Raw genomic sequence first — 11747 nt, 5'->3', positions numbered from 1 at the left:
TGGACCTTCACAAGGACTTTTCTTTCCCAGAAGTGCGGGTAGGGTCTCTCCATTCCCAGAAGTATAGGCCTTCTCTCCTTGTGGATCCCAAAGCTACCATGTAGTTCTTAATAATTTATTCCACAAAGATTTAAAACTAAGTATGGCAAAACATTGTATTTTCAGCCAAAATGATACACATAGACATTTTACTTTCCTTTAATTTATTTTTATTTTATAGCCAAAATGAATTTTTTCTTTTATTTCCCCAGAACACTTTTATTTAAGGTATCTAAACTTCAAACATCTCATAAATACAACCTTAGGAACATTGTGAATCTCCACATCCTTCTTCCTCCTTCCTCTCCAATTTCCATTCCTACTTTACACTGAGATCTATTTTCATTTTTTTTAACTTTTATTTAATGAATATGAATTTCCAAAGTACAGCTTATGGATTACAATGGCTTCCCCCCATAACTTCCCTCCCACCTGCAACCCTCTCCTCTCCTGCTCCCTCTCCCATTCCATTCACATCAAGATTCATTTTCAATTATCTTTATATACAGAAGGTCAGTTTAGCATATATTAAGTAAAGATTTCAACAGTTTGCATCCACATAGAAACACAAAGTGAAAATGCTGTTTGAGTACTAGTTATAGCATTAAATCACAATGTACAACACATTAAGGACAGAGATCCTATATGAGGAGTAAGTGCACAGTGACTCCTGTTGTTGACTTAACAAATTGACACTCTTGTTTATGGCATCAGTAATCACCCTAGGCTCTTGTCATGTGTTGCCAAGGCTATGCAAGCCTTTGAGTTCACTGATTCTGATCATATTTAGACACGTTCATAGTCAAAGTGGAAGTTCTCTCCTCCCTTCAGAGAAAGGTACCTTCTTCTTTGATGACCTGTTCTTTCCACTGGGATCTCACTCGTGGAGACCTTTCATTTAGGTCAATTTTTTTTTTTTTTTGCCAGAGTGTCTTTGTTTTCCATGCCTGAAATACTATCATGGGCTTTTCAGCCAGAACCAAATGCCTTAAGGGCTGATTCTGCGGCCAGAGTGCTGTTTAGCACATCTGCCATTCTATGAGTCTGCTGTGTATCCCCCTTTCCATGTTGGATGGTTCTCTCACTTTTTTATTCTATCGGTTAGTATGTTCAGACACTAGTCTTGTTTATGTGATCCCTTTGACTCTTAGTCCTATCATTATGATCAATTGTGAACAGAAATTTATCTCTTGGACTAGTAAGATGGCATTGGTACATGCCACCTTGATGTGATTGAATTGGAATCCCTCGGCATGTTTCTAACTCTGCTGTTTGGGGCAAGTCAGCTTGAGCATGTCCCAAATTGTACATCTCTTTCCTCTCTTATTCCCACTCTTATATTTAACAGGGATCACTTTTCAGTTAAGTTTCAACACTTAAGACTAACTGTGTATCAATTACAGAATTAAACCAATAGTATTAAGTAGAACAAACAAAAATAATACTAGGAGGGATAAAGTATTAAGTTGTTTATCAACAGTCAGAGCAAGGACTGATCAAGTCACCATTTCTCATAGTTTCCATTTCACTTCAACAGGTTTCCTTTTTGGTGCTCGGATAGTTGTCACTGATCAGGGAGAACATATGATATTTGTCCATTTAAATGGCTTATTTAATTCAGCATGTTTTCCAGATTCCTCCATTTTGTTGCAAATGACGAGATTTCATTGTTTTTCGCTGCTGTATAGTATTCTGCACAGTACATATCCCATAATTTCTTTATCCAGTCTACTGTTGATGGGCATTTAGGTTGATTCCAGGTCTTAGCTATTGTGAATTGTGCTGCAATAAACATTAAGGTGCAGACCGCTTTTTTATTAGCCAAGTTAATTTCCTTTGGGTAAATTCAAAGGAGTGGGTTGGCTGAGTTGAATGGTAGGGTAATCTTCAGGTTACTGAGGAATCTCCAGACTGACTTCCATAGTGGATTTACCTGTTTACATTCCCACCAACAGTGGATTAGTGTCTCTTTTTCCCCACATCCTCGCCAGCATCTGTCGTTGGTAGATTTCTGAATGTGAGCCATTCTAAGTGGGGTGAGGTGAAACCTCATTGTGGTTTTGATTTGCATTTCCCTGATTGCTAGTGATCTTGAACACATTTTCCTGTGTCTCTTGGCCCTTTGGATTTCCTCTTTTGAAAAATGTCTATTGAGGTCCTTGGCCCATCTCTTAAGTGGGTTGTTTGTTTTGTTGTTGTGGAGTTTCTTGATCTCTATGTAGATTCTGTTTATTAATCCTTTATCTGTAGCATAGTTTGCAAATATTTTTTCCATTCTGTCGGTTGCCTCTTCACTCTCCTGACTTTTTCTTTTGCAGTACAGAAACTTCTCAATTTGATGATGTTAATTTTGGCTTTGACTGTCTGCACCTCTAGGGACTTTTCCAGAAACTCTTTGCCTGTGCCAAGATCTTGCACGGCTTCTCCAGTGTTCTCCAATAATTTGATGGTGTCAGGTCATAGATTTAGGTCTTTAATCTATGCTGAGTGGATTTTTGTGTAAGGTGTAAGGTATGGGTCTTGCTTCATGCTTCTGCACGTGGAAATCCAATTTTCCCAGCACCATTTATTGAATAGACTGTCCTTATTGCAGGGACTGGCTTTAGATCCTTGATCAAATGTAAGTTGGCTGTAGATGTTTGGGTTGATTTCTGGTGTTTCAATTCTGTTCCATTGGTCTATCCATCTGTTTCTGTACCAGTACCATGCTGTTTTGATTACAATTGCCCTGTATTATGTCTGAAACCTGGTATTGTGATGCCTTCAGCTTTGTTTTTATTGTACAAAATTGCTTTAGTTATTTGAGGTCTCCTGCATCTCCATATGAATTTCAGCATCATTTTTTCTAGATCTGAGAAGAATGCCTTTGGTATCTTGATTGGAATTGCATTGAATCTATAAATTGCTTTTGGGAGAATGGACATTTTGACGATACTGAATCTTCTATTCCATGAGCATAGAAGATTTTTTCCATTTTTTGGTATCCTCTTCTGTTTCTTTCTTTAAGATTTTGTAATTATCATCGTAGAGATCTTTAACATCCTTAGTTAAGTTTATTCGAAGGTATTTGATAGTTTTTGTAGTTATTGTGAATGAGATTGATCTTAGCAGTTCTTTCTCAGCCGTGGCATTGCCTGTATATACAAAGGCTGTTGATTTTTTTGCATTGATTTTATATCCTGCTACTTTGCCAAACTCTTCTATGCATTCCAAGAGTCTCTAGTACAGTTCTTTGGATCCTCTAAGTAAAGAATCATATCGTCTGCAAAGAGGGATAGTTTGACTTCTTCCTTCTTAATTTGTATTCCTTTAATTTCTTTTTCTTGTCTGATGGCCCTGGCTAAAACTTCCAGAACTATGTTGAATAGCAGTGGTGAGAGTGGGCATCCCTGCCTGGTGCCAGATTTCAGTGGAAATGCTTCCAACTTTTCCCCATTCAATAGGATGCTGGCCGTGGGTTTCTCATGAATTGCTTTGATTATATTGAGGAATGTTCCTTCTATACCCAATTTGCTTAGAATTTTCATCATGAAAGGGTGTTGAATTTTATCGAATGCTTTCTCTGCATCTATTGAGATGATCATATGGTTTTTCTTTTGCAGTCTGTTAATGTGGTGAGTCACATTGATTGATTTGCAATTGTTGAACCATCCCTGCATACCAGGGATGAATCCCACCTGATCTGGATGGATAATCTTTCTGATGTGTTGTTGTATTCTATTGGCAAGAATTTTATTGAGGATTTTTGCATCTATGTCCATCAGGGATATTGGTCTATAATTCTCTTTCAATGCTGCATCTTTCTCTGGCTTAGAGATTAAGGTGATGCTGGCTTCATAGAAAGAATTTGGGAGGATTCCCTCCTTTTCAATTGTTCTGAATAGTTTGAGAAGAATTGGAGTTAGTTCTTCTGTAAATGTCTGGTAGAATTCAGCAGTGAATCCATCTGGTCCTGGGCTTTTCTTTGTTGGGAGGGTCTTTATTACTGTTTCAGTAATGGGTCTATTTAGGTTTTCTATGTCTTCCTGGTTCAATTTAGGTAGATTGCATGTGTCCAGGAATCTATCCATTTCTGATACATTTTCTTGTTTGCTGGCATACAAATCCTTGCAGTAATTTCTGATGATTCTTTTTATTTCTGTGGTGTCCGTTGTTACATTTCCTTTTTCATCTCTGATTTTATTGATTTGGGTCTTTTCTCTTCTTTTTTTAGTTAGTTGGGCTAATGGGTTTTCGGTTTTCCTTATTTTTTCAAAAACCAGTTCTTCTCTTGGTTGATTTTTTGTAGTTTTTTTTTTTTTTTTGATTCAATCCTGTTAATTTCTTCTCTGATTTAAATTATTTCTCTTCTCCTACTAGATTTGGGTCTGGTTTGTTGCAGATTTTCTAGGTCCTTGAGATGCAGTGAAAGCTCATTTATTTGGTGCCTTTCCAATTTCTTGATATAGGCACCTATTTCTATAAACTTGCCTCTCAACACTGCTTTTGCCATATCCCATAATTTTTGATATGTTGTGTTGTTATCCTCATTTACTTCCAGAAAGCTTTTGATTTCTCTTTTGATTTCTTCTATGACCCACTATTCATTCAGGAGCATGTTGTTCAGTCTCCATGTGTTTGCTTACTTTCTATGGATTGCTGAGTTGCTAATTTCCAGCTTCATTCCACTGTGGTCTGAGAAGCTGCATGGTATAATTCTAATGCTTTTGAATTTGCTGAGACTTGCTTTATGGCCTAGTATGTGATCAATCCTAGAGAAGGTTCCATGCACTGCTGAGAAAAATGTAAAATCTTCAAATGTAGGATTGAAAGTTCTGTAGATATCTGTTAGATCCATTTGGGCTATAGTGTCAATTAAATCTGCTGTTTCCTTGTTGATCTGTCCTGTTGATCTATTTCTTTTTTTTTATCTGTACCCCCATATTTATTGCCGCTCAATTCACAATAGCTAAGATATAGAATCAATCCAGATGTCTATCAGTTGAAGACTGAATAAATTATGGTATATTACACCATGGAATACTACACAGCAATTAAAAAAATGGAATCCTGTCATTTGCAACAAAATGGATGCAACTGGAAACCATTACACTTAGTGAAATAAGCCAGTCCCAAGAAGGCAAATACCATATGTTCTCCCTAATCTGTGGTAACTAATATAATAGAGTACCTAAAAGGTAATCTATAGAACTGAATTTGGCACTTTGAGATGTGATGACTTTGAACAGCCCTTGTCTCAACAATTGAGGAACAGACTTCTTTTTCATACCATTCGTTGAACTCTTTAACTTAATGTAAGGTTAATCATAGGTGTATAGGGCTGGCGCTGTGGCTCATTTGGTTAATCCTCTGCCTACAGTGCCGGCATCCTATATGGGCACCGAATTCTAGTCCTGGTTGCTCCTCTTCCAGTCCAGCTCTCTGGTGGCGCCCTGGAGGGCAGTGGAAAATGGCTCAAGTGCCCGGGCCCTGCACCCGCATGGGAGACCAGGAGGAAGTGCCTGGCTTCGGATCGGTGCAGCACCAGCCATGGTGGCCATTTGGGGAGTGAACCAACAGAAGGAAAATTTCTCTGTGTGTGTGTGTGTGTGTGTGTGTGTGTGTGTGTCTCTCTCTCTCTCACTGTCTAACTCTATCTGTCAAATAAAATTTTTTTTAAAAATTAGGTGCATAAAGATGATTGAAAATAGATCTTAGTGAAAAATAAGAATGGGAATAGAAGAGGGAGGAGGAAGAAGGGTAGCAGGAAGAAGGTGGGAGGGAGGGTGGGGTGGGAAGAATGAATCACTATGATCCTTAATTTGTATATATGAAATGCATGAAGTTTCTATACCTTAAATAAAAGGTTTCTAGTTTAAAAAAGACTAGCTTCTTTAATTTAGCATAATCATTTTGAGCTTCACACATGCTGTGGCATGTATCAAGTATCTAGGTTGTTATTGCTGAATAGAATTCCACTGCACAAATATACCCATTTGATTTATTCATCTATCTGGAATAGACCTTAAATTGCTTTCAGATTTTTTTATTATGAATAATATTATCAAAAACACATCTCCAGCTGGCGCCATGGCTCACTAGGCTAATCCTTCTCCTGCGGCGCTGGTACCCTGGGTTCTAGTCCTGGTTGGAGCGCCAAATTCTGTCCCGGTTGCTCCTCTTCCAGTCCAGCTCTCTGCTGTGCCCCAGGAAGGCAGTGGAAGATGGCCCAAGTGCTTGGGCCCTGCACCCGCATGGGAGACCGGGAGGAAGCACCTGGCTCCTGGCTTTGGATCAGTGCAGTGCCAGCCGTAGCAGCCATCTGGGGGGTGAACCAATGGAAGGAAGACCTTTCTCTCTGTCTCTCTCACTGTCCAACTCTGACTGCCAGAAAAAAAAATCTCCCCAGTTCTTATGTGAACCTATGTTTTTATTTCTGTTTGACAGATTTCTTCTATGCTTTTTAAGATTGTCTTACAGTATACTGAGTTGAAAGAAATATTTAGATATTATTAATATAATATCTTTTAGGTATATGATTTGCAAATATTTTCACTTAGTGTGTAACTTTCTTTTTTTTTTAACTTTTATTTAATGAATATAAATTTCCAAAGTACGGCTTATGGATTACAATGGCTTCCCCCATACCGTCCCTCCTACCCTCAACCCTCCCCTTTCCCAGTCCCTCTCCCCTTCCATTCACATCAAGATTCATTTTCGATTCTCTTAATATACAGATCAGTTTAGTATACATTAAGTAAAGATTTCAACAGTTTGCTCCCACACAGAAACATAAAGTGAAAAATAATAGATGATTTTTTAAATGATAATGAAATCAGATCAGACCTATTGTTATGTTTAATCCCAGTGAGAGTCAAGTTGGGAATTGATAATTTCTTTTTTTTTTACAGAAGATCAGTTTAGTATACATTAAGTAAAGATTTCAACAGTTTGCACCCCCATAGAAACACAAAGTGACATATACTGTTTGAGTACTCGTTATAGCATTAAATCACAATGTAGAGCACATTAAGGACAGAGATCCTACATGAGGAGTAAGAGCACAGTGACTTCTGTTGTTGACTTTACAAATTGACACACCTGTTTATGGCATCACTAATCTCCCTATGCTCCATTCATGAGATTTCAAGGCTATGGAAGCCTTTTGAGTTCTCCGACTCTTACTTATTTAGACAACGTCATAGTCAAAGTGGAAGTTCTCTCCTCCCTTTAGAGAAAGGTACCTCCTTCTTTGAAGACCTGTTTTTTCCACTGGGATCTCACTCACAGAGATCTTTCATTTAGGTTTGTGTTTTTTTTTTTTTTTTTTCTCCAGAGTGTCTTGGCTTTCCATGCCTGAAATACTCTCATGGGCTTTTCAGCCAGATCTGAATGCCTTTAGGGCTAATTCTGAGGTCAGAGTGCTGTTTAGGACATCTGCCATTCTATGAGTCTGCTGAGTATCTCGCTTCCCATGTTGGATCACTCTCCCCTTTATTTATTCTATCAGTTATTATTAGCAGGTACTAGACTTGTTTATGTGCTCCCTTTGACTCTTAGTCCTTTCATTATGATCAATTGTGAACTGAAATTGATCACTTGAACTAGTGAGATGGCATTGGTACATGCCACCTTGATGGGATTGAATTGGAGTCCCCTGGTATGTTTCTAACTCTACCATTTGGGGCAAGTCAGCCTGAGCATGCCCAAATTGTACATCTCTTCCCTCTCTTATTCCCACTCTTATGTTTAACAGGGATCACATTTCAGTTAAATTTCAACACTTAAGAATAACTGTGTATTAATTACAGAAGTAAACCAGTCATATTAAGTAGAACAGACAAAAAAACTACTAAGGGGGATAATGTATTAAGTTGTTCATTAACAGTCAGGGCTATGCTGATCAAGTCACCGTTTCTCATAGTGTCCATTTCACTTCAGGAGGTTTCCTTTTTGGTGTTCAGTCAGTTGTCACCAATCGGGGAGAACATATGGTATTTGTCCCTCTGGGACTGGCTTATTTCACTCAGCATGATGTGTTCCAGATTCCTCCATTTTGTTGCAAATGACTGGATTTTGTTGTTTCTTACTGCGGTATAGTATTCTAAAGAGGACCTATCCCATAATTTCTTTATCCAGTCTACCGTTGATGGGCATTTAGGTTGGTTCCAGGTCTTGGCTATTGTGAATTGTGCTGCAATAAACATTAGGGTGCAGACCGCTTTTTGTTTGCCAATTTAAATTCCTTTGGGTAAATTCCAAGGAGTGGGATGGCTGGGTTTTATGGTAGGGTTATATTCAGGTTTCTGAGGAATCTCCAGACTGACTTCCATAGTGGCTTCACCAGTATGCATTCCCACCAACAGTGGGTTAGTGTCCCTTTTTCCCCACATCCTCGCCAGCATCTGTCGTTGGTAGATTTCTGAATGTGAGCCATTCTAACCGGGGTGAGGTGGAACCTCATTGTGGTTTTGATTTGCATTTCCCTGATTGCTAGTGATCTTGAACATTTTTTCATGTGCCTGTTGGCCATTTGGATTTCCTCTTTTGAAAAATGTCTATTGAGGTCCTCGGCCCATCTCTTAAGTGGGTTGTTTGTTTTGTTCTTGTGGAGTTTCTTGATCTCTTTGTAGATACTGGTTATCAACCCTTTATCTGTTGCATAGTTTGCAAATAGTTTTTCCCATTCTGTCAGTTGTCTCTTCACTCTCCTCTTTCTTTTGCAGTACAGAAACTTCTCAATTTGATGCAATCCCAATATTTGATTTTGGTTTTGACTGCCTGTGCCTCCCAGGTCTTTTCCAGAAACTCTTTTCCTGTGCCAATATCTTGAAGGGTTTCTCCAATGTTCTCTAATAACTTGATGGTGTCAGGTCATAGATTTAGGTCTTTAATCCATGCTGAGTGGATTTTTGTGTAAGGTGTAAGGTAAGGGTCTTGCTTCATGCTTCTGCATGTGGAAATCCAGTTTTCCCAGCACCATTTATTGAATAGACTGTCCTTGCTCCAGGAATTGGTTTTAGATCCTTGATCAAACATAAGTTGGCTGTCGATGTTTGGGTTGATTTCTGGTGTTTCAATTCTGTTCCATTGGTCTATCCATCTGTTTCTGTACCAGTACCATGATGTTTTGATTATAACTGCACTGTAGTATGTCCTGAAATCTGGTATTGAGGTGCCTCTGGCTTTCTTTTTGTTTTACAAGATTGCTTTATCTATTCGAGGTCTTCGGTGCCTCCATTTGAATTTCAGTATCATTTTTTCTAGATCTGAGAAGAATGTCTTTGGTATCCTGACTGGAATTGCATTGAATCTATAAATTGCTTTTGCGAGAATGGACATTTTGACGATGTTGATTCTTCCAATCCATGATCATGGAAGATTTTTCCATTTTGTGGTATCCTCTTCTATTTCTTTCTTTAAGGGTTTGTAATTCCCATCGTAGAGGTCCTTAACGTCCTTGGTTAAGTTTATTCCAATGTATTTGATTGTTTTTGTAGCTATTGTGAAAGGGATTGATCTTAGCAGTTCTTTCTCAGCCATGGCATTGCCTGTGTATACAAAGGCTGCCACTTTGCCAAACTCCTCTATGAGTTCCAATAGTCTCTTAGTAGAGTTCTTTGGATCCTCTAAGTAAAGAATCATATCGTCTGCAAAGAGGGATAGTTTGACTTCTTCCTTCTTAATTTGTATTCCTTTAATTTCTTTTTCTTGTCTGATGGCCCTGGCTAAAACTTCCAGAACTATGTTGAATAGCAGTGGTGAGAGTGGGCATCCTTGCCTGGTGCCAGATCTCAGTGGCAATGCTTCCAACTTTTCCCCATTCAATAGGATGCTGGCTGTGGGTTTCTCATGAATTGCTTTGATTATATTGAGGAATGTTCCTTCTATATCTAATTTGCTTAGAGTTTTCATCATGAAAGGGTGTTGAATTTTATCGAATGCTTTCTCTGCATCAATTGATATGATCATATGGTTTTTCTTTTGCAGTCTGTTAATGTGGTGAATCACATTGATTGATTTGCGAATGTTGAACCATCCCTGCATACCAGGGATGAATCCCACTTGGTCTGGGTGGATGATTTTTCTGATGTGTTGTTGTATTGTATTTTATTGAGGATTTTTGCGTCTATGTTCATCAGGGATATTGGTCTATAATTTTCTTTCAGTGCTGTATCTTTCTCTGGCTTAGGGATTAAGGGATCACTTTTTCTTTAAATGTCTGGTAGAATTCAGCAGTGAATCCATCTGGTCCTGGGCTTTTCTTTGTTGGGAGGGTCTTTATTACTGTTTCAATTTCTGTTTCAGTTATGGGTCTATTTAGGTTTTCTATGTCTTCCTGGTTCTATTTAGGTAGATTGCATGTGTCCTGGAATCTATCCATTTCTGATAGATTTTCTTGTTTGCTGGCATACAAATCCTTGCAGTAATTTCTGATGATTCTTTTTATTTCTGTGGTGTCTGTTGTTACGTTTCCTTTTTCATCTCTGATTTTATTGATTTGGGTCTTTTCTCTTCTTTTTTTAGTTAGTTGGGCTAATGGGTTTTCGGTTTTCCTTATTTTTTCAAAAAACCAGCTTCTTGCTTGGCTGATTTTTGTAGTGTTTTTTTTTTTTTTATTCAATCCTGTTAATTTCTTCTCTGATTTAAATTATTTCTCTTCTCCTACTAGATTTGGGTCTGGTTTGCTGCAGTTTTTCTAGGTCCTTGAGATGCGCTGAAAGCTCATTTATTTGGTGCCTTTCCAATTTCTTGATATAGGCACCTATTTCTGTAAACTTGCCTCTCAACACTGCTTTTGCCGTATCCCATAATTTTTGATATGTTGTGTTGTTATCCTCTTTTACTTCCAGAAAATTTTTGATTTATTTTTGATTTCTTGAATGACCCAGTGTTCATTCAGGAGCATGTTGTTCAGTCTCCATGTGTTTGCTTACTTTCTAGGGTTTCCTGAGTTGCTAATTTCCAGCTTCATTCCGCTGTGGTCTGAGAAGCTGCATGGTATAATTCTAATGCTTTTGAATTTGCTGAGACTTGCTTTATGGCCTAGTATGTGATCAGTCCTAGAGAACGTTCCATGCACTGCTGAGAAGAATGTGAAGTCTGTAGATGTAGGGTTGAAAGTTCTGTAGATATCTGTTAGATCCATTTGGGCAATAGTGTCAATTAAATCTGCTATTTCCTTGTTGATCTTCTGTCCGGATGATCTGTCTATTTCTGAGAGTAGAGTATTGAAGTCCCCCAGTACTATTGTATTGGAGTCTAAGTCTCCCTTTAAGTCCCTTAACATATATTTTAAATAAACCGGTGCCCTGTAATTTGGTGCATATACATTTCTAATACTTACATCTTCCTGTTGAATTGAACCCTTAATCATTAAATAGTGTTCCTCTTTGTCTCTCTTAACAGTTTTTGTATTAAAGTTTATTTTGTCTGATATTAATATGGCTACACCTTTTTTTTTTTTTTTTGGTTTCTGTTGGCATGGAATATCTTTTTCTAACCTTTCACTTTCAGTCTGCATGCATCTTTGTTAGAGAGATGTGTTTCTTGTAGGCAACAAATTGTTGGGTTGTGTTCCTTGAGACAATCAGCCAATCGGTGTCTTTTAAGTGAAGAATTCAGACCATTAATGTTTAATGTGACTATTGATACATAGTGACTTTGCCCTGCCATTTTCCTGGAGATATTTTCTCGTGTATGCTTTGAGCTTCCCATGCTCTTTTACT

This window comes from Oryctolagus cuniculus, chromosome 16 (genome assembly GCF_051225735.1).
Source record: "Oryctolagus cuniculus isolate XC-2025 breed Fujian yellow rabbit chromosome 16, ASM5122573v1, whole genome shotgun sequence".
Taxonomy (NCBI): Eukaryota; Metazoa; Chordata; class Mammalia; order Lagomorpha; family Leporidae; genus Oryctolagus; species Oryctolagus cuniculus.
The sequence above is the reverse complement of the archived record's forward strand: the minus strand, read 5'-3'. Positions refer to the sequence as shown.